At 48.2% G+C, this 12,987-nt stretch overlaps 11 non-coding genes across 11 annotated transcripts; all 11 read right to left on the bottom strand.

The window, feature by feature from the left end:
- Positions 1-684: 684 nt before the first annotated feature.
- Positions 685-758, bottom strand: trnan-guu (transfer RNA asparagine (anticodon GUU)). Its single transcript has one exon. It is a non-coding gene; the product is annotated as a tRNA-Asn (tRNA).
- A 1,075-nt stretch (positions 759-1,833) lies between these two features.
- trnan-guu (transfer RNA asparagine (anticodon GUU)) lies at positions 1,834-1,907 on the bottom strand. Its single transcript has one exon. It is a non-coding gene; the product is annotated as a tRNA-Asn (tRNA).
- Positions 1,908-2,866: 959 nt separating this feature from the next.
- Positions 2,867-2,940, bottom strand: trnan-guu (transfer RNA asparagine (anticodon GUU)). Its single transcript has one exon. It is a non-coding gene; the product is annotated as a tRNA-Asn (tRNA).
- A 944-nt stretch (positions 2,941-3,884) lies between these two features.
- On the bottom strand, positions 3,885-3,958 carry trnan-guu (transfer RNA asparagine (anticodon GUU)). The gene has a single exon. It is a non-coding gene; the product is annotated as a tRNA-Asn (tRNA).
- Positions 3,959-5,647: 1,689 nt separating this feature from the next.
- On the bottom strand, positions 5,648-5,721 carry trnan-guu (transfer RNA asparagine (anticodon GUU)). Its single transcript has one exon. It is a non-coding gene; the product is annotated as a tRNA-Asn (tRNA).
- A 954-nt stretch (positions 5,722-6,675) lies between these two features.
- Positions 6,676-6,749, bottom strand: trnan-guu (transfer RNA asparagine (anticodon GUU)). The gene has a single exon. It is a non-coding gene; the product is annotated as a tRNA-Asn (tRNA).
- Positions 6,750-7,658: 909 nt separating this feature from the next.
- trnan-guu (transfer RNA asparagine (anticodon GUU)) lies at positions 7,659-7,732 on the bottom strand. Its single transcript has one exon. It is a non-coding gene; the product is annotated as a tRNA-Asn (tRNA).
- Positions 7,733-9,119: 1,387 nt separating this feature from the next.
- On the bottom strand, positions 9,120-9,193 carry trnan-guu (transfer RNA asparagine (anticodon GUU)). Its single transcript has one exon. It is a non-coding gene; the product is annotated as a tRNA-Asn (tRNA).
- A 1,100-nt stretch (positions 9,194-10,293) lies between these two features.
- Positions 10,294-10,367, bottom strand: trnan-guu (transfer RNA asparagine (anticodon GUU)). The gene has a single exon. It is a non-coding gene; the product is annotated as a tRNA-Asn (tRNA).
- A 909-nt stretch (positions 10,368-11,276) lies between these two features.
- Positions 11,277-11,350, bottom strand: trnan-guu (transfer RNA asparagine (anticodon GUU)). Its single transcript has one exon. It is a non-coding gene; the product is annotated as a tRNA-Asn (tRNA).
- A 1,402-nt stretch (positions 11,351-12,752) lies between these two features.
- Positions 12,753-12,826, bottom strand: trnan-guu (transfer RNA asparagine (anticodon GUU)). The gene has a single exon. It is a non-coding gene; the product is annotated as a tRNA-Asn (tRNA).
- Positions 12,827-12,987: the final 161 nt, after the last annotated feature.

The raw sequence follows: 12,987 nt of genomic DNA, 5'->3' as shown, positions 1-12,987 counted from the left end.
AGCAAGCAAGAGAGTTAGATATCGAGAGTCATAGATAGATAGATAGATAGATAGATGGATGGATGGACGGCAAGGCAAGCATCTGATTGCAAGATAGGCTTATCGTAAAGCCATCAGAGGACGTAATGAACCGGAAAGCCAACTGGACAGATGCCGGTTTGTAAAGAAGAACCAGAACCCAAAGGACACGCGCTACGCGCACCTAACGGCCAACGTCCAATTCCCATTGCCGCCCCTGGACAGTCGCAACAGGGAGCTTGTTGCTCCCGTCAACCTTACGTTTTCACCTCTGTGTGCTTCCTTTGTTGCAGCCTGCATCCAGATTTTGTTTTGTTTTGTTTTGTTTTGTTTTGTTTTGTTTTGTTTTGTTTTGTTTTGTTTTGTTTTGTTTTGTTTTGTTTTGTTCCTTACGCCTGGGTGAAGGTACTGGGGAGTGGGAGAGTCCTGACACCGTGGCTTAGTTGGTCAAAGCGCCTGTCTTGTAAATAGCAAACCCTGGGTTCGACTCCCAGCAGTGCCTTGGTTTATGTTGGCCTAGGCAATGGAAAGGAAGTTTCTAAACCCTCGATACATTTTTGCAAGATGGCCGTCCGCAGCAAGCAGCTTAAGGTTACTGTAGCCGCAGTCTGGCAAACTGACCGCCAGAAGTAGAAACAATAACAAGGGGCGGGGGGAAAAGTGGGCCGTCCCTGGGTGGATTCGAACCACCATCCTTTCGGTTAACAGCCGAACGCGCTGACCGATTGCGCCACAGAGACAGACGGAGGTGTTGCGGTTGCTGCAGTCGTGCAGTTCCTTCACAGTTGCCAGAAATCATTTCCAGCACACGATTTTCTTTGTCGTTGAATGCAACATACGTGACCATTGGGGGAGCGATAGCAAGCAAGAGAGTTAGATATCGAGAGTCATAGATAGATAGATAGATAGATGGATGGATGGATGGACGGCAAGGCAAGCACCTGATTGACAGTGGTCCGTGATCTGCTGTTATGCTACTATGCTACTGACCATTGGGGGAGCGATAGCAAGCAAGAGAGTTAGATATCGAGAGTCATAGATAGATAGATAGATAGATAGATGGATGGATGGACGGCAAGGCAAGCACCTGATTGACAGTGGTCCGTGATCTGCTGTTATGCTACTATGCTACTGACCATTGGGGGAGCGATAGCAAGCAAGAGAGTTAGATATCGAGAGTCATAGATAGATAGATAGATAGATAGATGGATGGATGGACGGCAAGGCAAGCATCTGATTGCAAGATAGGCTTATCGTAAAGCCATCAGAGGACGTAATGAACCGGAAAGCCAACTGGACAGATGCCGGTTTGTAAAGAAGAACCAGAACCCAAAGGACACGCGCTACGCGCACCTAACGGCCAACGTCCAATTCCCATTGCCGCCCCTGGACAGTCGCAACAGGGAGCTTGTTGCTCCCGTCAACCTTACGTTTTCACCTCTGTGTGCTTCCTTTGTTGCAGCCTGCATCCAGATTTTGTTTTGTTTTGTTTTGTTTTGTTTTGTTTTGTTTTGTTTTGTTTTGTTTTGTTTTGTTCCTTACGCCTGGGTGAAGGTACTGGGGAGTGGGAGAGTCCTGACACCGTGGCTTAGTTGGTCAAAGCGCCTGTCTTGTAAATAGCAAACCCTGGGTTCGACTCCCAGCAGTGCCTTGGTTTATGTTGGCCTAGGCAATGGAAAGGAAGTTTCTAAACCCTCGATACATTTTTGCAAGATGGCCGTCCGCAGCAAGCAGCTTAAGGTTACTGTAGCCGCAGTCTGGCAAACTGACCGCCAGAAGTAGAAACAATAACAAGGGGCGGGGGGAAAAGTGGGCCGTCCCTGGGTGGATTCGAACCACCATCCTTTCGGTTAACAGCCGAACGCGCTGACCGATTGCGCCACAGAGACAGACGGAGGTGTTGCGGTTGCTGCAGTCGTGCAGTTCCTTCACAGTTGCCAGAAATCATTTCCAGCACACGATTTTCTTTGTCGTTGAATGCAACATACGTGACCATTGGGGGAGCGATAGCAAGCAAGAGAGTTAGATATCGAGAGTCATAGATAGATAGATAGATAGATACATGGATGGATGGACGGCAAGGCAAGCACCTGATTGACAGTGGTCCGTGATCTGCTGTTATGCTACTATGCTACTGACCATTGGGGGAGCGATAGCAAGCAAGAGAGTTAGATATCGAGAGTCATAGATAGATAGATAGATAGATAGATGGATGGATGGACGGCAAGGCAAGCATCTGATTGCAAGATAGGCTTATCGTAAAGCCATCAGAGGACGTAATGAACCGGAAAGCCAACTGGACAGATGCCGGTTTGTAAAGAAGAACCAGAACCCAAAGGACACGCGCTACGCGCACCTAACGGCCAACGTCCAATTCCCATTGCCGCCCCTGGACAGTCGCAACAGGGAGCTTGTTGCTCCCGTCAACCTTACGTTTTCACCTCTGTGTGCTTCCTTTGTTGCAGCCTGCATCCAGATTTTGTTTTGTTTTGTTTTGTTTTGTTTTGTTTTGTTTTGTTTTGTTTTGTTTTGTTTTGTTTTGTTTTGTTTTGTTTTGTTTTGTTTTGTTCCTTACGCCTGGGTGAAGGTACTGGGGAGTGGGAGAGTCCTGACACCGTGGCTTAGTTGGTCAAAGCGCCTGTCTTGTAAATAGCAAACCCTGGGTTCGACTCCCAGCAGTGCCTTGGTTTATGTTGGCCTAGGCAATGGAAAGGAAGTTTCTAAACCCTCGATACATTTTTGCAAGATGGCCGTCCGCAGCAAGCAGCTTAAGGTTACTGTAGCCGCAGTCTGGCAAACTGACCGCCAGAAGTAGAAACAATAACAAGGGGCGGGGGGAAAAGTGGGCCGTCCCTGGGTGGATTCGAACCACCATCCTTTCGGTTAACAGCCGAACGCGCTGACCGATTGCGCCACAGAGACAGACGGAGGTGTTGCGGTTGCTGCAGTCGTGCAGTTCCTTCACAGTTGCCAGAAATCATTTCCAGCACACGATTTTCTTTGTCGTTGAATGCAACATACGTGACCATTGGGGGAGCGATAGCAAGCAAGAGAGTTAGATATCGAGAGTCATAGATAGATAGATAGATAGATGGATGGATGGATGGACGGCAAGGCAAGCACCTGATTGACAGTGGTCCGTGATCTGCTGTTATGCTACTATGCTACTGACCATTGGGGGAGCGATAGCAAGCAAGAGAGTTAGATATCGAGAGTCATAGATAGATAGATAGATAGATAGATGGATGGATGGACGGCAAGGCAAGCATCTGATTGCAAGATAGGCTTATCGTAAAGCCATCAGAGGACGTAATGAACCGGAAAGCCAACTGGACAGATGCCGGTTTGTAAAGAAGAACCAGAACCCAAAGGACACGCGCTACGCGCACCTAACGGCCAACGTCCAATTCCCATTGCCGCCCCTGGACAGTCGCAACAGGGAGCTTGTTGCTCCCGTCAACCTTACGTTTTCACCTCTGTGTGCTTCCTTTGTTGCAGCCTGCATCCAGATTTTGTTTTGTTTTGTTTTGTTTTGTTTTGTTTTGTTTTGTTTTGTTTTGTTTTGTTTTGTTTTGTTTTGTTTTGTTCCTTACGCCTGGGTGAAGGTACTGGGGAGTGGGAGAGTCCTGACACCGTGGCTTAGTTGGTCAAAGCGCCTGTCTTGTAAATAGCAAACCCTGGGTTCGACTCCCAGCAGTGCCTTGGTTTATGTTGGCCTAGGCAATGGAAAGGAAGTTTCTAAACCCTCGATACATTTTTGCAAGATGGCCGTCCGCAGCAAGCAGCTTAAGGTTACTGTAGCCGCAGTCTGGCAAACTGACCGCCAGAAGTAGAAACAATAACAAGGGGCGGGGGGAAAAGTGGGCCGTCCCTGGGTGGATTCGAACCACCATCCTTTCGGTTAACAGCCGAACGCGCTGACCGATTGCGCCACAGAGACAGACGGAGGTGTTGCGGTTGCTGCAGTCGTGCAGTTCCTTCACAGTTGCCAGAAATCATTTCCAGCACACGATTTTCTTTGTCGTTGAATGCAACATACGTGACCATTGGGGGAGCGATAGCAAGCAAGAGAGTTAGATATCGAGAGTCATAGATAGATAGATAGATAGATGGATGGATGGATGGACGGCAAGGCAAGCACCTGATTGACAGTGGTCCGTGATCTGCTGTTATGCTACTATGCTACTGACCATTGGGGGAGCGATAGCAAGCAAGAGAGTTAGATATCGAGAGTCATAGATAGATAGATAGATAGATGGATGGATGGATGGACGGCAAGGCAAGCACCTGATTGACAGTGGTCCGTGATCTGCTGTTATGCTACTATGCTACTGACCATTGGGGGAGCGATAGCAAGCAAGAGAGTTAGATATCGAGAGTCATAGATAGATAGATAGATAGATGGATGGATGGATGGACGGCAAGGCAAGCACCTGATTGACAGTGGTCCGTGATCTGCTGTTATGCTACTATGCTACTGACCATTGGGGGAGCGATAGCAAGCAAGAGAGTTAGATATCGAGAGTCATAGATAGATAGATAGATAGATGGATGGATGGATGGACGGCAAGGCAAGCACCTGATTGACAGTGGTCCGTGATCTGCTGTTATGCTACTATGCTACTGACCATTGGGGGAGCGATAGCAAGCAAGAGAGTTAGATATCGAGAGTCATAGATAGATAGATAGATAGATGGATGGATGGATGGACGGCAAGGCAAGCACCTGATTGACAGTGGTCCGTGATCTGCTGTTATGCTACTATGCTACTGACCATTGGGGGAGCGATAGCAAGCAAGCGAGTTAGATATCGAGAGTCATAGATAGATAGATAGAAAGATGGATGGATGGATGGACGGCAAGGCAAGCACCTGATTGACAGTGGTCCGTGATCTGCTGTTATGCTACTATGCTACTGACCATTGGGGGAGCGATAGCAAGCAAGAGAGTTAGATATCGAGAGTCATAGATAGATAGATAGATAGATAGATGGATGGATGGACGGCAAGGCAAGCATCTGATTGCAAGATAGGCTTATCGTAAAGCCATCAGAGGACGTAATGAACCGGAAAGCCAACTGGACAGATGCCGGTTTGTAAAGAAGAACCAGAACCCAAAGGACACGCGCTACGCGCACCTAACGGCCAACGTCCAATTCCCATTGCCGCCCCTGGACAGTCGCAACAGGGAGCTTGTTGCTCCCGTCAACCTTACGTTTTCACCTCTGTGTGCTTCCTTTGTTGCAGCCTGCATCCAGATTTTGTTTTGTTTTGTTTTGTTTTGTTTTGTTTTGTTTTGTTTTGTTTTGTTTTGTTTTGTTTTGTTTTGTTTTGTTTTGTTTTGTTTTGTTCCTTACGCCTGGGTGAAGGTACTGGGGAGTGGGAGAGTCCTGACACCGTGGCTTAGTTGGTCAAAGCGCCTGTCTTGTAAATAGCAAACCCTGGGTTCGACTCCCAGCAGTGCCTTGGTTTATGTTGGCCTAGGCAATGGAAAGGAAGTTTCTAAACCCTCGATACATTTTTGCAAGATGGCCGTCCGCAGCAAGCAGCTTAAGGTTACTGTAGCCGCAGTCTGGCAAACTGACCGCCAGAAGTAGAAACAATAACAAGGGGCGGGGGGAAAAGTGGGCCGTCCCTGGGTGGATTCGAACCACCATCCTTTCGGTTAACAGCCGAACGCGCTGACCGATTGCGCCACAGAGACAGACGGAGGTGTTGCGGTTGCTGCAGTCGTGCAGTTCCTTCACAGTTGCCAGAAATCATTTCCAGCACACGATTTTCTTTGTCGTTGAATGCAACATACGTGACCATTGGGGGAGCGATAGCAAGCAAGAGAGTTAGATATCGAGAGTCATAGATAGATAGATAGATAGATGGATGGATGGATGGACGGCAAGGCAAGCACCTGATTGACAGTGGTCCGTGATCTGCTGTTATGCTACTATGCTACTGACCATTGGGGGAGCGATAGCAAGCAAGAGAGTTAGATATCGAGAGTCATAGATAGATAGATAGATAGATAGATGGATGGATGGACGGCAAGGCAAGCATCTGATTGCAAGATAGGCTTATCGTAAAGCCATCAGAGGACGTAATGAACCGGAAAGCCAACTGGACAGATGCCGGTTTGTAAAGAAGAACCAGAACCCAAAGGACACGCGCTACGCGCACCTAACGGCCAACGTCCAATTCCCATTGCCGCCCCTGGACAGTCGCAACAGGGAGCTTGTTGCTCCCGTCAACCTTACGTTTTCACCTCTGTGTGCTTCCTTTGTTGCAGCCTGCATCCAGATTTTGTTTTGTTTTGTTTTGTTTTGTTTTGTTTTGTTTTGTTTTGTTTTGTTTTGTTTTGTTTTGTTTTGTTTTGTTTTGTTTTGTTCCTTACGCCTGGGTGAAGGTACTGGGGAGTGGGAGAGTCCTGACACCGTGGCTTAGTTGGTCAAAGCGCCTGTCTTGTAAATAGCAAACCCTGGGTTCGACTCCCAGCAGTGCCTTGGTTTATGTTGGCCTAGGCAATGGAAAGGAAGTTTCTAAACCCTCGATACATTTTTGCAAGATGGCCGTCCGCAGCAAGCAGCTTAAGGTTACTGTAGCCGCAGTCTGGCAAACTGACCGCCAGAAGTAGAAACAATAACAAGGGGCGGGGGGAAAAGTGGGCCGTCCCTGGGTGGATTCGAACCACCATCCTTTCGGTTAACAGCCGAACGCGCTGACCGATTGCGCCACAGAGACAGACGGAGGTGTTGCGGTTGCTGCAGTCGTGCAGTTCCTTCACAGTTGCCAGAAATCATTTCCAGCACACGATTTTCTTTGTCGTTGAATGCAACATACGTGACCATTGGGGGAGCGATAGCAAGCAAGAGAGTTAGATATCGAGAGTCATAGATAGATAGATAGATAGATGGATGGATGGATGGACGGCAAGGCAAGCACCTGATTGACAGTGGTCCGTGATCTGCTGTTATGCTACTATGCTACTGACCATTGGGGGAGCGATAGCAAGCAAGAGAGTTAGATATCGAGAGTCATAGATAGATAGATAGATAGATAGATGGATGGATGGACGGCAAGGCAAGCATCTGATTGCAAGATAGGCTTATCGTAAAGCCATCAGAGGACGTAATGAACCGGAAAGCCAACTGGACAGATGCCGGTTTGTAAAGAAGAACCAGAACCCAAAGGACACGCGCTACGCGCACCTAACGGCCAACGTCCAATTCCCATTGCCGCCCCTGGACAGTCGCAACAGGGAGCTTGTTGCTCCCGTCAACCTTACGTTTTCACCTCTGTGTGCTTCCTTTGTTGCAGCCTGCATCCAGATTTTGTTTTGTTTTGTTTTGTTTTGTTTTGTTTTGTTTTGTTCCTTACGCCTGGGTGAAGGTACTGGGGAGTGGGAGAGTCCTGACACCGTGGCTTAGTTGGTCAAAGCGCCTGTCTTGTAAATAGCAAACCCTGGGTTCGACTCCCAGCAGTGCCTTGGTTTATGTTGGCCTAGGCAATGGAAAGGAAGTTTCTAAACCCTCGATACATTTTTGCAAGATGGCCGTCCGCAGCAAGCAGCTTAAGGTTACTGTAGCCGCAGTCTGGCAAACTGACCGCCAGAAGTAGAAACAATAACAAGGGGCGGGGGGAAAAGTGGGCCGTCCCTGGGTGGATTCGAACCACCATCCTTTCGGTTAACAGCCGAACGCGCTGACCGATTGCGCCACAGAGACAGACGGAGGTGTTGCGGTTGCTGCAGTCGTGCAGTTCCTTCACAGTTGCCAGAAATCATTTCCAGCACACGATTTTCTTTGTCGTTGAATGCAACATACGTGACCATTGGGGGAGCGATAGCAAGCAAGAGAGTTAGATATCGAGAGTCATAGATAGATAGATAGATAGATGGATGGATGGATGGACGGCAAGGCAAGCACCTGATTGACAGTGGTCCGTGATCTGCTGTTATGCTACTATGCTACTGACCATTGGGGGAGCGATAGCAAGCAAGAGAGTTAGATATCGAGAGTCATAGATAGATAGATAGATAGATGGATGGATGGATGGACGGCAAGGCAAGCACCTGATTGACAGTGGTCCGTGATCTGCTGTTATGCTACTATGCTACTGACCATTGGGGGAGCGATAGCAAGCAAGAGAGTTAGATATCGAGAGTCATAGATAGATAGATAGATAGATGGATGGATGGATGGACGGCAAGGCAAGCACCTGATTGACAGTGGTCCGTGATCTGCTGTTATGCTACTATGCTACTGACCATTGGGGGAGCGATAGCAAGCAAGCGAGTTAGATATCGAGAGTCATAGATAGATAGATAGAAAGATGGATGGATGGATGGACGGCAAGGCAAGCACCTGATTGACAGTGGTCCGTGATCTGCTGTTATGCTACTATGCTACTGACCATTGGGGGAGCGATAGCAAGCAAGAGAGTTAGATATCGAGAGTCATAGATAGATAGATAGATAGATAGATGGATGGATGGACGGCAAGGCAAGCATCTGATTGCAAGATAGGCTTATCGTAAAGCCATCAGAGGACGTAATGAACCGGAAAGCCAACTGGACAGATGCCGGTTTGTAAAGAAGAACCAGAACCCAAAGGACACGCGCTACGCGCACCTAACGGCCAACGTCCAATTCCCATTGCCGCCCCTGGACAGTCGCAACAGGGAGCTTGTTGCTCCCGTCAACCTTACGTTTTCACCTCTGTGTGCTTCCTTTGTTGCAGCCTGCATCCAGATTTTGTTTTGTTTTGTTTTGTTTTGTTTTGTTTTGTTTTGTTTTGTTTTGTTTTGTTTTGTTTTGTTTTGTTTTGTTTTGTTCCTTACGCCTGGGTGAAGGTACTGGGGAGTGGGAGAGTCCTGACACCGTGGCTTAGTTGGTCAAAGCGCCTGTCTTGTAAATAGCAAACCCTGGGTTCGACTCCCAGCAGTGCCTTGGTTTATGTTGGCCTAGGCAATGGAAAGGAAGTTTCTAAACCCTCGATACATTTTTGCAAGATGGCCGTCCGCAGCAAGCAGCTTAAGGTTACTGTAGCCGCAGTCTGGCAAACTGACCGCCAGAAGTAGAAACAATAACAAGGGGCGGGGGGAAAAGTGGGCCGTCCCTGGGTGGATTCGAACCACCATCCTTTCGGTTAACAGCCGAACGCGCTGACCGATTGCGCCACAGAGACAGACGGAGGTGTTGCGGTTGCTGCAGTCGTGCAGTTCCTTCACAGTTGCCAGAAATCATTTCCAGCACACGATTTTCTTTGTCGTTGAATGCAACATACGTGACCATTGGGGGAGCGATAGCAAGCAAGAGAGTTAGATATCGAGAGTCATAGATAGATAGATAGATAGATGGATGGATGGATGGACGGCAAGGCAAGCACCTGATTGACAGTGGTCCGTGATCTGCTGTTATGCTACTATGCTACTGACCATTGGGGGAGCGATAGCAAGCAAGAGAGTTAGATATCGAGAGTCATAGATAGATAGATAGATAGATGGATGGATGGATGGACGGCAAGGCAAGCACCTGATTGACAGTGGTCCGTGATCTGCTGTTATGCTACTATGCTACTGACCATTGGGGGAGCGATAGCAAGCAAGAGAGTTAGATATCGAGAGTCATAGATAGATAGATAGATAGATAGATGGATGGATGGACGGCAAGGCAAGCATCTGATTGCAAGATAGGCTTATCGTAAAGCCATCAGAGGACGTAATGAACCGGAAAGCCAACTGGACAGATGCCGGTTTGTAAAGAAGAACCAGAACCCAAAGGACACGCGCTACGCGCACCTAACGGCCAACGTCCAATTCCCATTGCCGCCCCTGGACAGTCGCAACAGGGAGCTTGTTGCTCCCGTCAACCTTACGTTTTCACCTCTGTGTGCTTCCTTTGTTGCAGCCTGCATCCAGATTTTGTTTTGTTTTGTTTTGTTTTGTTTTGTTTTGTTTTGTTTTGTTTTGTTTTGTTTTGTTTTGTTTTGTTTTGTTTTGTTTTGTTCCTTACGCCTGGGTGAAGGTACTGGGGAGTGGGAGAGTCCTGACACCGTGGCTTAGTTGGTCAAAGCGCCTGTCTTGTAAATAGCAAACCCTGGGTTCGACTCCCAGCAGTGCCTTGGTTTATGTTGGCCTAGGCAATGGAAAGGAAGTTTCTAAACCCTCGATACATTTTTGCAAGATGGCCGTCCGCAGCAAGCAGCTTAAGGTTACTGTAGCCGCAGTCTGGCAAACTGACCGCCAGAAGTAGAAACAATAACAAGGGGCGGGGGGAAAAGTGGGCCGTCCCTGGGTGGATTCGAACCACCATCCTTTCGGTTAACAGCCGAACGCGCTGACCGATTGCGCCACAGAGACAGACGGAGGTGTTGCGGTTGCTGCAGTCGTGCAGTTCCTTCACAGTTGCCAGAAATCATTTCCAGCACACGATTTTCTTTGTCGTTGAATGCAACATACGTGACCATTGGGGGAGCGATAGCAAGCAAGAGAGTTAGATATCGAGAGTCATAGATAGATAGATAGATAGATGGATGGATGGATGGACGGCAAGGCAAGCACCTGATTGACAGTGGTCCGTGATCTGCTGTTATGCTACTATGCTACTGACCATTGGGGGAGCGATAGCAAGCAAGAGAGTTAGATATCGAGAGTCATAGATAGATAGATAGATAGATAGATGGATGGATGGACGGCAAGGCAAGCATCTGATTGCAAGATAGGCTTATCGTAAAGCCATCAGAGGACGTAATGAACCGGAAAGCCAACTGGACAGATGCCGGTTTGTAAAGAAGAACCAGAACCCAAAGGACACGCGCTACGCGCACCTAACGGCCAACGTCCAATTCCCATTGCCGCCCCTGGACAGTCGCAACAGGGAGCTTGTTGCTCCCGTCAACCTTACGTTTTCACCTCTGTGTGCTTCCTTTGTTGCAGCCTGCATCCAGATTTTGTTTTGTTTTGTTTTGTTTTGTTTTGTTTTGTTTTGTTCCTTACGCCTGGGTGAAGGTACTGGGGAGTGGGAGAGTCCTGACACCGTGGCTTAGTTGGTCAAAGCGCCTGTCTTGTAAATAGCAAACCCTGGGTTCGACTCCCAGCAGTGCCTTGGTTTATGTTGGCCTAGGCAATGGAAAGGAAGTTTCTAAACCCTCGATACATTTTTGCAAGATGGCCGTCCGCAGCAAGCAGCTTAAGGTTACTGTAGCCGCAGTCTGGCAAACTGACCGCCAGAAGTAGAAACAATAACAAGGGGCGGGGGGAAAAGTGGGCCGTCCCTGGGTGGATTCGAACCACCATCCTTTCGGTTAACAGCCGAACGCGCTGACCGATTGCGCCACAGAGACAGACGGAGGTGTTGCGGTTGCTGCAGTCGTGCAGTTCCTTCACAGTTGCCAGAAATCATTTCCAGCACACGATTTTCTTTGTCGTTGAATGCAACATACGTGACCATTGGGGGAGCGATAGCAAGCAAGAGAGTTAGATATCGAGAGTCATAGATAGATAGATAGATAGATGGATGGATGGATGGACGGCAAGGCAAGCACCTGATTGACAGTGGTCCGTGATCTGCTGTTATGCTACTATGCTACTGACCATTGGGGGAGCGATAGCAAGCAAGAGAGTTAGATATCGAGAGTCATAGATAGATAGATAGATAGATGGATGGATGGATGGACGGCAAGGCAAGCACCTGATTGACAGTGGTCCGTGATCTGCTGTTATGCTACTATGCTACTGACCATTGGGGGAGCGATAGCAAGCAAGAGAGTTAGATATCGAGAGTCATAGATAGATAGATAGATAGATGGATGGATGGATGGACGGCAAGGCAAGCACCTGATTGACAGTGGTCCGTGATCTGCTGTTATGCTACTATGCTACTGACCATTGGGGGAGCGATAGCAAGCAAGCGAGTTAGATATCGAGAGTCATAGATAGATAGATAGAAAGATGGATGGATGGATGGACGGCAAGGCAAGCACCTGATTGACAGTGGTCCGTGATCTGCTGTTATGCTACTATGCTACTGACCATTGGGGGAGCGATAGCAAGCAAGAGAGTTAGATATCGAGAGTCATAGATAGATAGATAGATAGATAGATGGATGGATGGACGGCAAGGCAAGCATCTGATTGCAAGATAGGCTTATCGTAAAGCCATCAGAGGACGTAATGAACCGGAAAGCCAACTGGACAGATGCCGGTTTGTAAAGAAGAACCAGAACCCAAAGGACACGCGCTACGCGCACCTAACGGCCAACGTCCAATTCCCATTGCCGCCCCTGGACAGTCGCAACAGGGAGCTTGTTGCTCCCGTCAACCTTACGTTTTCACCTCTGTGTGCTTCCTTTGTTGCAGCCTGCATCCAGATTTTGTTTTGTTTTGTTTTGTTTTGTTTTGTTTTGTTTTGTTTTGTTTTGTTTTGTTTTGTTTTGTTTTGTTTTGTTTTGTTTTGTTTTGTTTTGTTCCTTACGCCTGGGTGAAGGTACTGGGGAGTGGGAGAGTCCTGACACCGTGGCTTAGTTGGTCAAAGCGCCTGTCTTGTAAATAGCAAACCCTGGGTTCGACTCCCAGCAGTGCCTTGGTTTATGTTGGCCTAGGCAATGGAAAGGAAGTTTCTAAACCCTCGATACATTTTTGCAAGATGGCCGTCCGCAGCAAGCAGCTTAAGGTTACTGTAGCCGCAGTCTGGCAAACTGACCGCCAGAAGTAGAAACAATAACAAGGGGCGGGGGGAAAAGTGGGCCGTCCCTGGGTGGATTCGAACCACCATCCTTTCGGTTAACAGCCGAACGCGCTGACCGATTGCGCCACAGAGACAGACGGAGGTGTTGCGGTTGCTGCAGTCGTGCAGTTCCTTCACAGTTGCCAGAAATCATTTCCAGCACACGATTTTCTTTGTCGTTGAATGCAACATACGTGACCATTGGGGGAGCGATAGCAAGCAAGAGAGTTAGATATCGAGAGTCATAGATAGATAG

Source organism: Amia ocellicauda, chromosome 2, assembly GCF_036373705.1.
Source record: "Amia ocellicauda isolate fAmiCal2 chromosome 2, fAmiCal2.hap1, whole genome shotgun sequence".
Classification (NCBI taxonomy): Eukaryota; Metazoa; Chordata; class Actinopteri; order Amiiformes; family Amiidae; genus Amia; species Amia ocellicauda.
This window is presented reverse-complemented; position numbering and strand designations above follow the sequence as displayed.